The following is a 20,930-nucleotide window of genomic DNA, read 5'->3' on the forward strand; positions in this document are numbered from 1 at the left end:
TATGTCCAAAAAATGTACATAAGCCCAAGGTACTTTGGAAAGATATTCTAACAGGACAATGGAAAGGTCCTGACCCAGTAATTGTCTGGAGTCGGGGGTCTGTTTGTGTGTTTCCACAGGAAGAACAGCAGCCGATTTGAATTCCGGAGAGATTAACTAAAGTCCTGACCCAGTGATTTTCTGGAGTCAGGGGCCTGTTTGTGTGTTTCCACAGGGAGAACAGCAGCTGATTTGGATTCCAGAGAGATTAACTAAAGCAATTTCTACAGACCAAAAAGAAGATGATTTGGCTCAAATCCATAACAGCTGATATCCAGAACTCCAATTTGGCTATCCTTACATCTGGGACAGAACCAGGATGCTTTTTTCAATATCTATTTTATTATTGCCCTTTCCCATATCATGAAGTTCTATATTGTTTTTTGAGCTCATACAGACCTAGGTTAATGTTTTGTTGATCAGTTCTATTTTTTTTTTTTTGACTATAGAGTTTTTAAACATTGCAATGGAGATTTCACCTGTAAAAAGTTATAAGGGCTTTACTATTATGTTATGTGTTGTATGTATTATATTATGTGTGCACACTTGAGTTTTGTGTTATATGTTTGAATGTACGTATGTCCATGTATCATATATGATGAGCGCTCATGAAAAAATGGATCCAAATATTTTTTTTATTCACGTGATTTAAATGGTTTAATTTAAATTGGGTAAATAACTGTTAAGAATTGTTTTAATATGTAAACAAAAAAGGAGGTTAACAGATCTGTTTGTTTACTTTAACCTTTCCTTTTCATTATATTTAATAATCTCTTCAAGATAACATAAATTGTCTGTAATGCTTTTGGTAGTATGGCCATTTTGACAATATTAATTCTGCCTATCCAGGAGCATGGGAGATCTTTCCATATTCTGAGGTTTTCTTCAATTTCTTTCTTTAGCGTTCTATAGTTTTCATTGTAGAGAACTTTTACCTCTTCCGTTAGATTGATTCCCAGGTATTTTATTTTATTTGAGGCTATTATGAATGGAGTGGTTTTTCTAATTCCTCTTTCAGTGGATTCATCACTGATGTATAGGAATGCATTTGATTTATGGGTGTTGATTTTATATCCTGCTACTTTGCTGAATTCATTTATTAGTTCTAGAAATTTTCTGGTGGAATTTTTTGAATCTTCTAGATATAGAATCATGTCATCAGCAAATAGTGATAGCTTGAGTTCTTCTTTACCTATTTTATCACTTTTACTTCTTTCTTTTGTCTAATTTCTCTGGCTAGAGTTTTAAGGATGATGTTTAATAGAAGTGGTGAAAGAGGACATCCTTATCTTGTTCCAGTTTTTAGCAGGAATGCTTTTAATTTTTCTCCATTTAGAAGAATGCTGGCCTTGGGTTTAGCATAGATAGCTTTTACAATGTTGAGGTATGTTCCTACTATCCCTAGTTTTTCTAGTGTTTTGAACATGAATTTGTGCTGTATTTTGTCAAGTGCTTTTTCTGCATCTATTGATATGATCATATGACTCTTGTTTTTAAGTCTACTAATATGATGAATTATGATTATTGATTCCATGTGTTGAACCAACCCTGCATCCCTGGGATGAACCCCATTTGATCATGATGCACTATCTTTTTAATGTTTTTGTATGCGATTTGCCAGAATTTTATTGAGGATTTTGCATCTATGTTCATCAGGGATATTGTTCTGAAGTTTTCTTTCCTTGATGTGTCTTTGTCTGGTTTTGGTATCAGGGTCATAATAGCCTCATAGAATGAGTTTGGAAGGGTTCCCTCCTTTTCTATTTCATGGAATACTTTGAGGAGTGTTAATTCTACTTTGAGAGTGCAAGACTTCGTGTTTGTTAGTTAGTTTTAATTTAAAGGTCTGCATGAGATCAGAACCCTTTGCTAACATCCATGCAACATGGCTGGGTCTATTAAGCCTACAGTTAGCCTCAGGAGTCAGGTCTTTGTCCCAGAAACCAGCCTAATCCTACTGGTCTGCAATTGAACATGTGTGACATAAGTGCAAGAGGTTTCGTATGTCACTGTTAAAGATCACCTCTGCAGGGAGTGAATAGATGGAGTACACAGGATTTTTAGGCTCATGAAACTTTTCTGTATGATGAAGTGGATACATGTCCTTACATATTTGTCAAAAACACAGGACATCTGACACAGAGGGTGACGCACTGTGCCGGAGGTGCCCTGCGGGACACCAGCACCTCCGTGAGCAGCGCTGAGGTGTGGGAGGCTGTGCACGTGGGGTCAAGACGCAGGTGCTCTCTGCACTCTCCCCACAACCTGGTCCGAATCTAAAACTTCCTTTAAAACCTGTGGCATGACAGACTTTCCTAAAATCACTATTGCTTTACATTAATGATTACCAAATAAGCAAAATTATGAAAAGTTCCTATTTCACAAATGAATTTTTATGTTATATAATGTATATTGTAATTTTATATCCTATTATCTCATAATTATTTAGTTAATTTATAACTGATTTCATGTAACAATGCATCACAATTTTATGATTACTAATTAGAAGTTTATAGTTATTTTGTTACAGTCATGCAGGGTATAGTCTCATCACTTTCATGTTGCATGTTGTGCATGTCGTGTTCAGATGCTGAGTTCTGCGCTCTGAGAAGGCAGCTTTAGAAGACGGACGGAGGGAAGCACATGTCCCTGTGCTGGGAAGGCTTTGTGGTCTGCCCTGTGTTCACACAGACTGGGTCCCGTGATTTTCACACCCACAGAAACTGCGGCACCACACTGGAAATACAGAGCGAGGACGCTGCCCGGGAAGCCTGATGGGTGGCCCGAGCTTCCCCAGGTCGTTGGCCGCTCTCTGCTCTCAGGGGAGCCTGGCCACTTTAAACAGGCTTAGCCACCCCTCCCCACAGCACTCCCAGGTTTTGTCTTTCTTTGTTCTCCTTTCTGGGGCGCAGAACATGGTCGATTCATGTCTGCGTTTGGCTGTTAAGAGATGAAGTCTGCTATTACTCCCCTCGTTGCCACGAGTTTCTGTAGTAGATTAAATATCTCTAGATTCCCGACCACACCCAGCGTGGTGTGACATCTGGACACAATGGCAGAAGGGCACAGTGCTTCTGGCGGAGGGGGACAGGAAGGGACCAATCTCGAGCTCCATCTGCACTTTTGTGAGTCAGGCATTGCCCTGTGCTGCAGAATGTTTGTCTGTGACCATCATGTCACAGTATTGGGTGAGAGTGCACTGGGATTGGCTTTGTCCCCAGTGTGAGCTGGGTCTTCTCCCTTTTACACTAGGCGGGTCCCTTTCCCACTTCAATCAGTAAGTCGAAGTCTACTTCCATGAATGCTCACTGGGGAGTTAGTTTCCTGGTTATCACTTGCCCTATAACAAAACTCATAGCTTAAATCATTGTTTCATTACACTTGTCACCCCAGGTTGGGCGACTCAGGATTGGAGCAGATCCGCTAGTTTGTGGCTGAGGCTTTTCAGAAATTGTGGTCAAGTTGTTGGCTGGCAGGGGGAACTGAAGGTCACTCAAAGCAATGAAAAATCTTTCTTCTAAACCTCTGGCTTCCTGAGTGTTTAAGACTCTCATGCTCTTCTAGAAAAATAGATGAGGACAATGTACACTAAGGGTAATTTGTATTTGCAATGCCCACCTCAACGAAAGTAACTCAGCTAAAAAATTAGAAGTGCCCTTGGAAAGGAGATCCTATAACCTCTCAAAAACAGTGGAACGCATCTTTGGATTGGCAGGCAGGGATTTCTGAAGGATGAAATGGCTCTGAGATGGCTTCTCTGCAGGATTCTGGAGGTCTGCCAGTGAGAGGCACAGGCTAAACGTCTCAAGGCTTGACATGACAGGATCAGCCCCTGATAACGCCTGCCCCCTCTTCTCCCTGGCTAACCAACCTGCACCTGAGCCACTGATCCCCTTGATCCCTGGCCCTTTCTTCCTGAATCCCCCCCTCAACATCAGATTTTCTTTAAGAAAGTCTCTTCCAGTGATCCAAGGACCTCGCCTCAGAGCAACTAAACCTGCATCAAGTTGAGCCACTGTCAAAAAGTTTCCAACCCCAAAGCCCAAACCAAATCTATAGGAGAATTAAAAAGTCCTCTTGGTGCCTATGACCTGGACTCCCTGATTTATAACAATTTATACAGCTGGGGCCCCAAATGGTTTTATGTAGAACATTGGGGAGACCATGAAAAGGATCCTGAGCTCCAAACCTGCCTCCAGAGATGGAAGGAAACAGAAAATCAGCCAAAGTTGTGCCCAGGGAAGCAAATTAGGCCCCGCACAGTCTTGTGAAAGGCAAAAGCATGAAGTAGAGGCAGAGCCCTGATGTCATTGAGAAGGCAGGTAGACCTATGATGTCATTGAGAATGCAAGCAGACCTCTGATGTCATTGAGAAGGCAGGCAGACCCCTGATGTCATTGATAAGGCAGGCAGACCCCTGATGTCATGGAGAAGGCAGGCAGACCCCTGATGTCATGGAGAAGGCAGGCAGACCCCTGATGTCATGGAGAAGGCAGGCAGACCCCTGCTGTCATGGAGAAGGCAGGCAGACCCCTGATGTCATGGAGAAGGCAGGCAGACCCCTGATGTCATGGAGAAGGCAGGCAGACCTATGATGTCATTGAGCAGGCAGACCCCTGATGTCATTCAGAAGGCAGGCAGACCCCTGATGTCATTGAGCACTCAGGCAGACCTCTGATGTCATGGAGAAGGCAGGCAGACCCCTGATGTCATTGAGAAGGCAGGCAGACCTCTGATGTCATTGAGAAGACAGGCAGACCCCTGATGTCATGGAGAAGGCAGGCAGACCCCTGATGTCATTGAGAAGGCAGGCAGACCTCTGATGTCATTGGGAAGGCAGGCAGAACCCTGATGTCATTGAGAAGTCAGGCAGACCCCTGAAGTCATTCAGAAGGCAGGCAGACCTCTGATGTCATTGAGAAGGCAGGCAGACCTCTGATGTCATGAGAAGAAACCCAGACCCCTGATGTCATTGAGAAGGCAGGCAGACCTCTGATGTCATTCAGAAGGCAGGCAGACCCTGATGTCATTGAGAAGGCAGGCAGACCTCTGATGTCATTGGGAAGGCAGGCGGACCCCTGATGTCATTGACCACGCAGGCAGATCCCTGATGTCAATGAGAAGGCAGAAGACCCCTGATGTCATGGAGAAGGCAGGCAGACCCCTGATGTCATGGAGAAGGCAGGCAGACCACTGATGTCATGGAGAAGGCAGGCAGACCTCTGATGTCATGGAGAAGGCAGGCAGACCCCTGATGTCATTGAGAAGGCAGGCAGACCTCTGATGTCATGGAGAAGGCAGGCAGAACTCTGATGTCATTGAGCACTCAGGCAGACCTCTGATGTCATGGAGAAGGCAGGCAGACCCCTGATGTCATTGAGAAGGCAGGCAGACCTCTGATGTCATTGAGAAGACAGGCAGACCCCTGATGTCATGGAGAAGGCAGGCAGACCCCTGATGTCATTGAGAAGGCAGGCAGACCTCTGATGTCATTGAGAAGGCAGGCAGACCCCTGATGTCATTGAGCAGGCAGGAAGACCCCTGATGTCATTCAGAAGGCAGGCAGACCCCTGATGTCATTCAGAAGGCAGGCAGACCCCTGATGTCATGGAGAAGGAAGGCAGACCTCTGATGTCATTGAGAAAGCAGGCAGATCCCTGATGTCATTGAGAAGGCAGGCAGACCCCTGATGTCATGGAGAAGGCAGGCAGATCCCTGATGTCATTGAGAAGGCAGGCAGACCTCTGATGACATTGAGAAGGCAGGCAGACCCCTGATGTCATGGAGAAGGCAGGAAGACCCCTGATGACATTGAGAAGGCAGGCAGACCCCTGATGTCATTGAGCACGCAGGCAGACCTCTCATGTCATTGAGAAGGCAGGCAGACCTCTGATGTCATGGAGAAGGCAGGCAGACCTCTGATGTCATTGAGAAGGCAGGCAGACCTCTGATGTCATTGAGAAGGAACCAAGACCCCTGATGTCATTGAGAAGGCAGGCAGACCTCTGATGTCATGGAGAAGGCAGGCAGACCCCTGATGTCATTGGGAAGGCAGGCAGATCCCTGATGTCATGGAGAAGGCAGGCAGACCTCTGATGTCATTGAGTAGGCGGGCAGACCCCTGATGTCATGGAGAAGGCAGGCAGACCCTGATGTCATGGAGAAGGCAGGCGGACCTCTGATGTCATTGAGAAGGCAGGCAGACCTCTGATGTCATTGGGAAGGCAGGCGGACCCCTGATGTCATTGAGAAGGCAGGCAGACCCCTGATGTCATTGAGAAGGCAGGCAGACCTCTGATGTCATTGAGAAGGCAGGCAGACCCCTGATGACATTGAGAAGGCAGGCAGACCCCTGATGTCATGGAGAAGGCAGGCAGACCCCTGATGTCATTGAGAAGGCAGGCAGACCTCTGATGTCATGGAGAGGCAGGAAGACCTCTGATGTCATTGAGAAGGCAGGCAGACCCCTGATGACATTGAGAAGGCAGGCAGACCCCTGATGTCATGCAGAAGGCAGGGAGACCCCTGATGTCATGGAGAAGGCAGGCAGACCTCTGATGTCATGGAGAAGGCAGGCAGACCTCTCATGTGATTGAGAAGGCAGGCAGACCCCTGATGTCATTGAGCAGGCAGGCAGACCCCTGATGTCATTGAGCAGGCAGGCAGACCCCTGATGACATTGAGAAGGCAGGCAAACCCCTGATGTCATGGAGAAGGCAGGCAGACCCGTGATGTCATGGAGAAGGCAGGCAGACCCCTGATGTCATTGAGAAGGCAGGCAGACCCCTGATGTCATTGAGAAGGCAGGCAGACCTCTGATGTCATTGGGAAGGCAGGCAGACCCCTGATGTCATTGAGAAGGCAGGCAGACCCCTGATGTCATTCAGAAGGCAGGCAGACCTCTGATGTCATTGAGAAGGCAGGAAGACCTCTGATGTCATTGAGAAGAAACCCAGACCCCTGATGTCATTGAGAAGGCAGGCAGACCTCTGATGTCATTCAGAAAAAAGGCAGACCCTGATGTCATTGAGAAGGCAGGCAGACCTCTGATGTCTATGGGAAGGCAGGCGGACCCCTGATGTCATTGAGCACGCAGGCAGATCCCTGATGTCATTGAAAAGGCAGCAGACCCCTGATGTCATGGAGAAGGCAGGCAGACCCCTGATGTCATAAAGAAGGCAGGCAGACCAGTGATGTCATGGAGAAGGCAGGCAGACCTCTGATGTCATGGAGAAGGCAGGCAGACCCCTGATGTCATTGAGAAGGCAGGCAGACCTCTGATGTCATGGAGAAGGCAGGCAGAACTCTGATGTCATTGAGCACGCAGGCAGACCTCGGATGTCATGGAGAAGGCAGGCAGACCCCTGATGTCATTGAGAAGGCAGGCAGACCTCTGATGTCATGGAGAAGGCAGGCAGACCCCTGATGTCATGGAGAAGGCAGGCAGATCCCTGATGTCATTGAGAAGGCCGGCAGACCCCTGATGTCATTGAGAAGGCAGGCAGACCCCTGATGTCATTCATAAGGCAGGCAGATCCCTGATGTCATGGAGAAGGCAGGCAGACCCCTGATGTCATTGAGAAGGCAGGCAGACCCCTGATGTCATTGAGCAGGCAGGAAGACCCCTGATGTCATTCAGAAGGCAGGCAGACCCCTGATGTCATTCAGAAGGCAGGCAGACCCCTGATGTCATTCAGAAGGCAGGCAGACCCCTGATGTCATGGAGAAGGCAGGCAGACCCCTGATGTCATTGAGAAGGCAGGCAGATCCCTGATGTCATGGAGAAGGAAGGCAGACCTCTGATGTCATTGAGAAGGCAGGCAGACCCCTGATGTCATGGAGAAGGAAGGCAGACCTCTGATGTCATTGAGAAGGCAGGCAGATCCCTGATGTCATTGAGAAGGCAGGCAGACCCCTGATGTCATGGAGAAGGCAGGCAGACCCCTGATGTCATGGAGAAGGCAGGCAGACCCCTGATGTCATGGAGAAGGCAGGCAGACCTCTCATGTCATTGAGAAGGCAGGCAGACCTCTGATGTCATGGAGAAGGCAGGCAGACCTGTCATGTCATTGAGAAGGCAGGCAGACCTCTGATGTCATTGAGAAGGAACCCAGACCCCTGATGTCATTGAGAAGGCACGCAGATCCCTGATGTCATGGAGAAGGCAGGCAGACCTCTGATGTCATGGAGAAGGCAGGCAGACCAGTGATGTCATTCAGAAGGCAGGCAGACCCCTGATGTCATGGAGAAGGCAGGGAGACCCCTGATGTCATGGAGAAGGCAGGCAGACCTCTCATGTCATTGAGAAGGCAGGGAGACCCCTGATGTCATGGAGAAGGCAGGCAGACCCCTGATGTCATGGAGAAGGCAGGCAGACCCCTGATGACATTGAGAAGGCAGGCAGACCCCTGATGTCATTGAGCACGCAGGCAGACCTCTGATTTCATTGAGAAGGCAGGCAGACCTCTGATGTCATGGAGAAGGAAGGCAGACCTCTGATGTCATTGAGAAGGCGGCAGACCTCTGATGTCATTGAGAAGGAACCCAGACCCCTGATGTCATGGAGAAGGCAGGCAGACCTCTGATGTCATTCAGAAAAAAGGCAGACCCTGATGTCATGGAGAAGGCAGGCAGACCCCTGATGTCATTGGGAAGGCAGGCAGACCTCTGATGTCATGGAGAAGGCAGGCAGACCCCTGATGTCATTGGGAAGGCAGGCAGACCTCTGATGTCATTGAGTAGGCAGGCAGACCCCTGATGTCATGGAGAAGGCAGGCAGACCCTGATGTCATGGAGAAGGCAGGGAGACCCCTGATGTCATTGAGAAGGCAGGCAGACCCCTGATGTCATTGAGAAGGCAGGCAGACCCCTGATGTCATGGAGAAGGCAGGCAGACCCCTGATGTCATGGAGAAGGCAGGCAGACCTCTGATGTCATGGAGAAGGCAGGCAGACCTCTGATGACATTGAGAAGGCAGGCAGACTCCTGATGTCATGGAGAAGGCAGGCAGACCCCTGATGTCATGGAGAAGGCAGGCAGACCTCTGATGTCATGGAGAAGGCAGGCAGACCTCTGATGTCATGGAGAAGGCAGGCAGACCCCTGATGTCATTGGGAAGGCAGGCAGACCTCTGATGTCATTGAGTAGGCAGGCAGACCCCTGATGTCATGGAGAAGGCAGGCAGACCCTGATGTCATGGAGAAGGCAGGCACACCCCTGATGTCATTGGGAAGGCAGGCAGACCTCTGATGTCATTGGGAAGGCAGGCGGACCCCTGATGTCATTGAGAAGGCAGGCAGACCCCTGATGTCATTGAGAAGGCAGGCAGACCTCTGATGTCATTGAGAAGGCAGGCAGACCCCTGATGACATTGAGAAGGCAGGCAGACCCCTGATGTCATGGAGAAGGCAGGCAGACCCCTGATGTCATTGAGAAGGCAGGCAGACCACTGATGTCATGGAGAGGCAGGCAGACCTCTGATGTCATTGAGAAGGCAGGCAGACCTCTTATGTCATTGAGAAGGCAGGCAGACCTCTGATGTCATTGAGAAGGCAGGCAGACCTCTGATGTCATTGAGAAGGCAGGCAGACCTCTGATGTCATTGAGAAGGCAGGCAGACCCCTGATGACATTGAGAAGGCAGGCAGACCCCTGATGTCATGGAGAAGGCAGGGAGACCCCTGATGTCATGGAGAAGGCAGGCAGACCTCTCATGTCATTGAGAAGGCAGGGAGACCCCTGATGTCATAGAGAAGGCAGGCAGACCTCTGATGTCATTGAGAAGGCAGGCAGACCCCTGATGACATTGAGAAGGCAGGCAAACCCCTGATGTCATGGAGAAGGCAGGCAGACCCGTGATGTCATGGAGAAGGCAGGCAGACCCCTGATGTCATTGAGAAGGCAGGAAGACCTCTGATGTCATGAAGAAGGCAGGCAGACCTCTGATGTCATGGAGAAGGCAGGCAGACCCCTGATGACATTGAGAAGGCAGGCAGACCCCTGATGTCATTCAGAAGGCAGGCAGACCCCTGATGTCATTCAGAAGGCAGGCAGACCCCTGATGTCATGGAGAAGGCAGGCAGACCCCTGATGTCATTGAGAAGGCAGGCAGACCTCTGATGTCATTCAGAAGGCAGGCAGACCCTGATGTCATTGAGAAGGCAGGCAGACCTCTGATGTCATTGGGAAGGCAGGCGGACCCCTGATGTTATTGAGAACGCAGGCAGATCCCTGATGTCATTGAGAAGGCAGGCAGACCCCTGATGTCATGGAGAAGGAAGGCAGAACTCTGATGTCATGGAGAAGGCAGGCAGACCCCTGATGTCATTGAGAACGCAGGCAGACCTCTGATGTCATGGAGAAGGCAGGCAGAACTCTGATGTCATTGAGCACGCAGGCAGACCTCTGATGTCATGGAGAAGGCAGGCAGACCCCTCATGTCATTGAGAAGGCAGGCAGACCTCTGATGTCATGGAGAAGGCAGGCAGACCCCTGATGTCATGGAGAAGGCAGGCAGATCCCTGATGTCATTGAGAAGGCAGGCAGACCCCTGATGTCATTGAGAAGGCAGGCAGACCCCTGATGTCATTGAGCAGGCAGGAAGACCCCTGATGTCATTCAGAAGGCAGGCAGACCCCTGATGTCATGGAGAAGGAAGGCAGACCTCTGATGTCATTGAGAAGGCAGGCAGACCTCTGATGTCATTGAGAAGGCAGGCAGACCCCTGATGTCATGGAGAAGGCAGGCAGATCCCTGATGTCATTGAGAAGGCAGGCAGACCTCTGATGTCATGGAGAAGGCAGGCAGACCCCTGATGTTATTGAGCACGCAGCCAGATCCCTGATGTCATTGAGAAGGCAGCAGACCCCTGATGTCATGGAGAAGGCAGGCAGAACTCTGATGTCATTGAGAAGGCAGGCAGACCTCTGATGTCTTTGAGAAGGCAGGCAGACCCCTGATGACATTGAGAAGGCAGGCAGACCCCTGATGTCATGGAGAAGGCAGGGAGACCCCTGATGTCATGGAGAAGGCAGGCAGACCTCTCATGTCATTGAGAAGGCAGGGAGACCCCTGATGTCATGGAGAAGGCAGGCAGACCTCTGATGTCATTGAGAAGGCAGGCAGACCCCTGATGACATTGAGAAGGCAGGCAAACCCCTGATGTCATGGAGAAGGCAGGCAGACCCCTGATGTCATGGAGAAGGCAGGCAGACCTCTGATGTCATTGGGAAGGCAGGCGGACCCCTGATGTTATTGAGCACGCAGGCAGATCCCTGATGTCATTGAGAAGGCAGCAGACCCCTGATGTCATGGAGAAGGCAGGCAGAACTCTGATGTCATGGAGAAGGCAGGCAGACCCCTGATGTCATTGAGCAGGCAGGAAGACCCCTGATGTCATTCAGAAGGCAGGCAGACCCCTGATGTCATTCAGAAGGCAGGCAGACCCCTGATGTCATGGAGAAGGAAGGCAGACCTCTGATGTCATTGAGAAGGCAGGCAGACCTCTGATGTCATTGAGAAGGCAGGCAGACCCCTGATGTCATGGAGAAGGCAGGCAGATCCCTGATGTCATTGAGAAGGCAGGCAGACCTTTGATGTCATGGAGAAGGCAGGCAGACCCCTGATGTCATGGAGAAGACAGGAAGACCCCTGATGACATTGAGAAGGCAGGCAGACCCCTGATGTCATTGAGCACGCAGGCAGACCTCTTATGTCATTGAGAAGGCAGGCAGACCTCTGATGTCATGGAGAAGGCAGGCAGACCTCTGATGTCATGGAGAAGGCAGGCAGACCTCTGATGTCATTGAGAAGGAACCCAGACCCCTGATGTCATTGAGAAGGCAGGCAGACCCCTGATGTCATGGAGAAGGCAGGCAGACCCCTGATGTCATTGGGAAGGCAGGCAGACCTCTGATGTCATTGAGTAGGCAGGCAGACCCCTGATGTCATGGAGAAGGCAGGCAGACCCTGATGTCATGGAGAAGGCAGGCAGACCTCTGATGTCATTGGGAAGGCAGGCGGACCCCTGATGTCATTGAGAAGGCAGGCAGACCTCTGATGTCATGGAGAAGGCAGGCAGACCCCTGATGTCATTGAGAAGGCAGGCAGACCTCTGATGTCATGGAGAAGGCAGGCAGATCCCTGATGTCATGAAGAAGGCAGGCAGACCCCTGATGTCATGGAGAAGGCAGGCAGACCTCTGATGTCATTGGGAAGGCAGGCAGACCCCTGATGTCATGGAGAAGGCAGGCAGACCTCTGATGTCATTGGGAAGGCAGGCAGACCCCTGATGTCATTGAGAAGGCAGGCAGACCCCTGATGTCATTCAGAAGGCAGGCAGACCCCTGATGTCATTCAGAAGGCAGGCAGACCCCTGATGTCATGGAGAAGGCAGGCAGACCCCTGATGTCATTGAGAAGGCAGGCAGACCTCTGATGTCATTCATAAGGCAGGCAGACCCTGATGTCATTGAGAAGGCAGGCAGACCTCTGATGTCATTGGGAAGGCAGGCGGACCCCTGATGTTATTGAGCATGCAGCCAGATCCCTGATGTCATTGAGAAGGCAGCAGACCCCTGATGTCATGGAGAAGGCAGGCAGAACTCTGATGTCATTGAGAAGGCAGGCAGACCTCTGATGTCTTTGAGAAGGCAGGCAGACCCCTGATGACATTGAGAAGGCAGGCAGACCCCTGATGTCATGGAGAAGGCAGGGAGACCCCTGATGTCATGGAGAAGGCAGGCAGACCTCTCATGTCATTGAGAAGGCAGGGAGACCCCTGATGTCATGGAGAAGGCAGGCAGACCTCTGATGTCATTGAGAAGGCAGGCAGACCCCTGATGACATTGAGAAGGCAGGCAAACCCCTGATGTCATGGAGAAGGCAGGCAGACCCGTGATGTCATGGAGAAGGCAGGCAGACCCCTGATGTCATTGAGAAGGCAGGCAGACCCCTGATGTCATGGAGAAGGCAGGGAGACCCCTGATGTCATGGAGAAGGCAGGCAGACCTCTCATGTCATTGAGAAGGCACGCAGACCTCTGATGTCATTGGGAAGGCAGGTGGACCCCTGATGTTATTGAGCACGCAGGCAGATCCCTGATGTCATTGAGAAGGCAGCAGACCCCTGATGTCATGGAGAAGGCAGGCAGAACTCTGATGTCATGGAGAAGGCAGGCAGACCCCTGATGTCATTGAGAACGCAGGCAGACCTCTGATGTCATGGAGAAGGCAGGCAGAACTCTGATGTCATTGAGCACGCAGGCAGACCTCTGATGTCATGGAGAAGGCAGGCACACCCCTGATGTCATTGAGAAGGCAGTCAGACCCCTGCTGTCATTGAGAAGGCAGGCAGACCCCTGATGTCATGGAGAAGGAAGGCAGACCCCTGATGTCATGGAGAAGGCAGGCAGACCTTTGATGTCATTGAGAAGGCGGCAGACCTCTGATGTCATTGAGAAGGAACCCAGACCCCTGATGTCATGGAGAAGGCAGGCAGACCTCTGATGTCATTGAGAAGGCAGGCAGACCTCTGATGTCATTGGGAAGGCAGGCAGACCTCTGATGTCATGGAGAAGGCAGGCAGACCCCTGATTTCATGGAGAAGGCAGGCAGACCTCTGATGTCATGGAGAAGGCAGGCAGACCCCTGATGTCATTGAGAAGGCAGGCAGACCCCTGATGTCATGGAGAAGGCAGGCAGACCTCTGATGTCATGGAGAAGGCAGGCAGACCCCTGATGTCATTGAGAAGGCAGGCAGACCCCTGATGTCATTGAGAAGGCAGGCAGACCTCTGATGTCATGGAGAAGGCAGGCAGACCTGTGATGTCATTGAGAAGGCAGGCAGACCTCTGATGTCATTGAGAAGGAACCCAGACCCCTGATGTCATTGAGAAGGCAGGCAGACCTCTGATGTCATTGAGAAGGAACCCAGACCCCTGATGTCATTGAGAAGGCAGGCAGACCTCTGATGTCATGGAGAAGGCAGGCAGACCTGTGATGTCATTGAGAAGGCAGGCAGACCTCTGATGTCATTGAGAAGGAACCCAGACTCCTGATGTCATTGAGAAGGCAGGCAGACCTCTGATGTCATTGAGAAGAAACCCAGACCCCTGATGTCTTTGAGAAGGCAGGCAAACCTCTGATGTCATGGAGAAGGCAGGCAGACCTCTGATGTCATTGAGAAGGCAGGCAGACCCCTGATGTCATTGGGAAGGCAGGCAGACCTCTGATGTCATTGAGAAGGCAGGCAGACCCCTGATGTGATGGAGAAGGCAGGCAGACCTCTGATGTCATTGAGTAGGCAGGCAGACCTCTGATGTCATTGAGAAGGCAGGCAGACCCCTGATGTCATTGAGAAGGCAGGCAGACCCCTGATGTCATGGAGAAGGCAGGCAGACCCCTGATGTCATGGAGAAGGCAGGCAGACCCCTGATGTCATGGAGAAGGCAGGCAGACCTCTGATGTCATTGAGTAGGCAGGCAGACCTCTGATGTCATTGAGAAGGCAGGCAGACCAGTGATGTCATTCAGAAGGCAGGCAGACCCCTGATGTCATTGAGAAGGCCGGCAGACCCCTGATGTCATTGAGCACGCAGGCAGACCTCTGATGTCATTGAGAAGGCAGGCAGACCCCTGATGTCATTGAGAAGGCAGGCAGACCTCTGATGTCATGGGGAAGGCAGGCAGACCCCTGATGTCATGGAGAAGGCAGGCAGATCCCTGATGTCATTGAGAAGGCAGGCAGACCTCTGATGTCATGGAGAAGGCAGGCAGAACTCTGATGTCATTGAGCACGCAGGCAGACCTCTGATGTCATGGAGAAGGCAGGCAGACCCCTGATGTCATTGAGAAGGCAGGCAGACCTCTGATGTCATGGAGAAGGAACCCAGACCCCTGATGTCATTGAGAAGGCAGGCAGACCTCTGATGTCATTGAGAAGGAACCCAGACCCCTGATGTCATTGAGAAGGCAGGCAAACCTCTGATGTCATGGAGAAGGCAGGCAGACCTCTGATGTCATTGAGAAGGCAGGCCGTCCCCTGATGTCATTGGGAAGGCAGGCAGACCTCTGATGTCATTGAGAAGGCAGGCAGACCCCTGATGTCATGGAGAAGACAGGCAGACCTCTGATGTCATTGAGTAGGCAGGCAGACCTCTTATGTCATTGAGAAGGCAGGCAGACCCCTGATGTCATTGAGAAGGCAGGCAGACCCCTGATGTCATGGAGAAGGCAGGCAGACCCCTGATGTCATGGAGAAGTCAGGCAGACCCCTGATGTGATGGAGAAGGCAGGCAGACCTCTGATGTCATTGAGTAGGCAGGCAGACCTCTGATGTCATTGAGAAGGCAGGCAGACCAGTGATGTCATTCAGAAGGCAGGCAGACCCCTGATGTCATTGAGAAGGCAGGCAGACCCCTGATGTCATTGAGCACGCAGGCAGACCTCTGATGTCATTGAGAAGGCAGGCAGACCCCTGATGTCATGGAGAAGGCAGGCAGACCCCTGATGTCATGGAGAAGGCAGGCAGACTCCTGATGTCATTGAGCACGCAGGCAGATCCCTGATGTCATTGAGAAGGCAGCAGAGCCCTGATGTCATGGAGAAGGCAGCCAGACCTCTGATGTCATGGAGAAGGCAGGCAGACCCCTGATGTCACTGAGAAGGCAGGCAGACCTCTGATGTCATGGAGAAGGCAGGCAGAACTCTGATGTCATTGAGCACGCAGGCAGACCTCTGATGTCATGGAGAAGGCAGGCAGACCCCTGATGTCATTGAGAAGGCAGGCAGACCTCTGATGTCATGGAGAAGGCAGGCAGACCCCTGATGTCATGGAGAAGGCAGGCAGATCCCTGATGTCATAGAGAAGGCAGGCAGACCCCTGATGTCATTGAGAAGGCAGGCAGACCTCTGATGTCATGGAGAAGGCAGGCAGACCTGTGATGTCATTGAGAAGGCAGGCAGACCTCTGATGTCATGGAGAAAGGAACCCAGACCCCTGATGTCATTGAGAAGGCAGGCAGACCTCTGATGTCATTGAGAAGGAACCCAGACCCCTGATGTCATTGAGAAGGCAGGCAAACCTCTGATGTCATGGAGAAGGCAGGCAGACCTCTGATGTCATTGAGAAGGCAGGCAGACCTCTGATGTCATGGAGAAGGCAGGCAGACCTGTAATGTCATTGAGAAGGCAGGCAGACCTCTGATGTCATTGAGAAGGAACCCAGACCCCTGATGTCATTGAGAAGGCAGGCAGACCTCTGATGTCATGGAGAAGGCAGGCAGACCTGTGATATCATTGAGAAGGCAGGCAGACCTCTGATGTCATGGAGAAGGAACCCAGACCCCTGATGTCATTGAGAAGGCAGGCAGACCTCTGATGTCATTGAGAAGGAACCCAGACCCCTGATGTCATTGAGAAGGCAGGCAAACCTCTGATGTCATGGAGAAGGCAGGCAGACCTCTGATGTCATTGAGAAGGCAGGCCGACCCCTGATGTCATTGGGAAGGCAGGCAGACATCTGATGTCATTGAGAAGGCAGGCAGACCCCTGATGTCATGGAGAAGACAGGCAGACCTCTGATGTCATTGAGTAGGCAGGCAGACCTCTCATGTCATTGAGAAGGCAGGCAGACCCCTGATGTCATTGAGAAGGCAGGCAGACCCCTGATGTCATGGAGAAGGCAGGCAGACCCCTGATGTCATTGAGAAGTCAGGCAGACCCCTGATGTGATGGAGAAGGCAGGCAGACCTCTGATGTCATTGAGTAGGCAGGCAGACCTCTGATGTCATTGAGAAGGCAGGCAGACCAGTGATGTCATTCAGAAGGCAGGCAGACCCCTGATGTCATTGAGAAGGCAGGCAGACCAGTGATGTCATTCAGAAGGCAGGCAGACCTCTGATGTCATTGAGAAGGCAGGCAGACCAGTGATGTCATTCAGAAGGCAGGCAGACCCCTGATGTCATGGAGAAGGCAGGCAGACCTCTGATGTCATTGAGAAGGCAGGCAGACCCCTGATGTCATTGAGCACGCAGGCAGACCTCTGATGTCATTGAGAAGGCAGGCAGACCCCTGATGTCATGGAGAAGGCAGGCAGACCCCTGATGTCATGGAGAAGGCAGGCAGACTCCTGATGTCATTGAGCACGCAGGCAGATCCCTGATGTCATTGAGAAGGCAGCAGACTCCTGATGTCATGGAGAAGGCAGGCAGACCCCTGATGTCATGGAGAAGGCAGGCAGACCACTGATGTCATGGAGAAGGCAGCCGGACCTCTGATGTCATGGAGAAGGCAGGCAGACCCCTGATGTCATTGAGAAGGCAGGCAGACCTCTGATGTCATGGAGAAGGCAGGCAGAACTCTGATGTCATTGAGCACGCAGGCAGACCTCTGATGTCATGGAGAAGGCAGGCAGACCCCTGATGTCATTGAGAAGGCAGGCAGACCTCTGATGTCATGGAGAATGCAGGCAGACCTCTGATGTCATGGAGAAGGCAGGCAGATCCCTGATGTCATTGAGAAGGCAGGCAGACCCCTGATGTCATTGAGAAGGCAGGCAGACCCGTGATGTCATTGAGCAGGCAGGAAGACCCCTGATGTCATTCAGAAGGCAGGCAGACCCCTGATGTCATTCAGAAGTCAGGCAGACCCCTGATGTGATGGAGAAGGCAGGCAGACCTCTGATGTCATTGAGTAGGCAGGCAGACCTCTGATGTCATTGAGAAGGCAGGCAGACCAGTGATGTCATTCAGAAGGCAGGCAGACCCCTGATGTCATTGAGAAGGCAGGCAGACCCCTGATGTCATTGAGCACGCAGGCAGACCCCTGACGTCATTGAGAAGGCAGGCAGACCCCTGATGTCATGGAGAAGGCAGGCAGACCCCTGATGTCATGGAGAAGGCAGGCAGACCCCTGATGTCATTGAGCACGCAGGCAGATCCCTGATGTCATTGAGAAGGCAGCAGACCCCTGATGTCATGGAGAAGGCAGGCAGACCCCTGATGTCATGGAGAAGGCAGGCAGACCACTGATGTCATGGAGAAGGCAGCCAGACCACTGATGTCATGGAGAAGGCAGGCAGACCCCTGATGTCATTGAGAAGGCAGGCAGACCTCTGATGTCATGGAGAAGGCAGGCAGAACTCTGATGTCATTGAGCACGCAGGCAGACCTCTGATGTCATGGAGAAGGCAGGCAGACCCCTGATGTCATGGAGAAGGCAGGCAGACCTCTGATGTCATGGAGAAGGCAGGCAGACCTGTGATGTCATTGAGAAGGCAGGCAGACCTCTGATGTCATTGAGAAGGAACCCAGACCCCTGATGTCATTGAGAAGGCAGGCAGACCTCTGATGTCATGGAGAAGGCAGGCAGACCTGTGATGTCATTGAGAAGGCAGGCAGACTCCTGATGTCATTGAGCACGCAGGCAGATCCCTGATGTCATTGAGAAGGCAGCAGACTCCTGATGTCATGGAGAAGGCAGGCAGACCCCTGATGTCATGGAGAAGGCAGGCAGACCACTGATGTCATGGAGAAGGCAGCCGGACCTCTGATGTCATGGAGAAGGCAGGCAGACCCCTGATGTCATTGAGAAGGCAGGCAGACCTCTGATGTCATGGAGAAGGCAGGCAGAACTCTGATGTCATTGAGCACGCAGGCAGACCTCTGATGTCATGGAGAAGGCAGGCAGACCCCTGATGTCATTGAGAAGGCAGGCAGACCTCTGATGTCATGGAGAATGCAGGCAGACCTCTGATGTCATGGAGAAGGCAGGCAGATCCCTGATGTCATTGAGAAGGCAGGCAGACCCCTGATGTCATTGAGAAGGCAGGCAGACCCGTGATGTCATTGAGCAGGCAGGAAGACCCCTGATGTCATTCAGAAGGCAGGCAGACCCCTGATGTCATTCAGAAGTCAGGCAGACCCCTGATGTGATGGAGAAGGCAGGCAGACCTCTGATGTCATTGAGTAGGCAGGCAGACCTCTGATGTCATTGAGAAGGCAGGCAGACCAGTGATGTCATTCAGAAGGCAGGCAGACCCCTGATGTCATTGAGAAGGCAGGCAGACCCCTGATGTCATTGAGCACGCAGGCAGACCCCTGACGTCATTGAGAAGGCAGGCAGACCCCTGATGTCATGGAGAAGGCAGGCAGACCCCTGATGTCATGGAGAAGGCAGGCAGACCCCTGATGTCATTGAGCACGCAGGCAGATCCCTGATGTCATTGAGAAGGCAGCAGACCCCTGATGTCATGGAGAAGGCAGGCAGACCCCTGATGTCATGGAGAAGGCAGGCAGACCACTGATGTCATGGAGAAGGCAGCCAGACCACTGATGTCATGGAGAAGGCAGGCAGACCCCTGATGTCATTGAGAAGGCAGGCAGACCTCTGATGTCATGGAGAAGGCAGGCAGAACTCTGATGTCATTGAGCACGCAGGCAGACCTCTGATGTCATGGAGAAGGCAGGCAGACCCCTGATGTCATGGAGAAGGCAGGCAGACCTCTGATGTCATGGAGAAGGCAGGCAGACCTGTGATGTCATTGAGAAGGCAGGCAGACCTCTGATGTCATTGAGAAGGAACCCAGACCCCTGATGTCATTGAGAAGGCAGGCAGACCTCTGATGTCATGGAGAAGGCAGGCAGACCTGTGATGTCATTGAGAAGGCAGGCAGACCTCTGATGTCATTGAGAAGGAAACCAGACTCCTGATGTCATTGAGAAGGCAGGCAGACCTCTGATGTCATTGAGAAGGCAGGCAGACCCCTGATGTCATTGAGCAGGCAGGAAGACCCCTGATGTCATTCAGAAGGCAGGCAGACCCCTGATGTCATTGAGAAGGCAGGCAGACCTCTGATGTCATGGAGAAGGCAGGCAGACCTGTGATGTCATTGAGAAGGCAGGCAGACCTCTGATGTCATGGAGAAGGAACCCAGACCCCTGATGTCATTGAGAAGGCAGGCAGACCCCTGATGTCATGGAGAAGGCAGGCAGATCCCTGATGTCATTGAGAAGGCAGGCAGACCCCTGATGTCATTGAGAAGGCAGGCAGACCTCTGATGTCATGGAGAAGGCAGGCAGACCTGTGATGTCATTGAGAAGGCAGGCAGACCTCTGATGTCATGGAGAAGGAACCCAGACCCCTGATGTCATTGAGAAGGCAGGCAGACCTCTGATGTCATTGAGAAGGAACCCAGACCCCTGATGTCATTGAGAAGGCAGGCAAACCTCTGATGTCATTGAGAAGGAACCCAGACCCCTGATGTCATTGAGAAGGCAGGCAGACCCCTGATGTCATGGAGAAGGCAGGCAGATCCCTGATGTCATTGAGAAGGCAGGCAGACCCCTGATGTCATTGAGAAGGCAGGCAGACCCCTGATGTCATGGAGAAGGCAGGCAGACACCTGATGTCATGGAGAAGGCAGGCAGACCCCTGATGTCATGGAGAAGGCAGGCAGACACCTGATGTCATGGAGAAGGCAGGCAGACCCCTGATGTCATGGAGAAGGCAGGGAGACCTCTGATGTCATTGAGAAGGCAGGCAGACCCCTGATGTCATTGAGAAGGCAGGCAGACCCCTGATGTCATGGAGAAGGCAGGCAGACACCTGATGTCATGGAGAAGGCAGGCAGACCCCTGATGTCATGGAGAAGGCAGGGAGACCTCTGATGTCATTGAGTAGTCAGGCAGACCTCTGATGTCATTGAGAAGGCAGGCAGACCAGTGATGTCATTCAGAAGGCAGGCAGACCCCTGATGTCATTGAGAAGGCAGGCAGACCCCTGATGTCATTGAGCACGCAGGCAGACCTCTGAAGTCATTGAGAAGGCAGGCAGACCCCTGATGTCATGGAGAAGGCAGGCAGACCCCTGATGTCATGGAGAAGGCAGGCAGACCCC

Source organism: Ictidomys tridecemlineatus, chromosome 2 (assembly GCF_052094955.1).
Source record: "Ictidomys tridecemlineatus isolate mIctTri1 chromosome 2, mIctTri1.hap1, whole genome shotgun sequence".
Lineage (NCBI taxonomy): Eukaryota > Metazoa > Chordata > Mammalia > Rodentia > Sciuridae > Ictidomys > Ictidomys tridecemlineatus.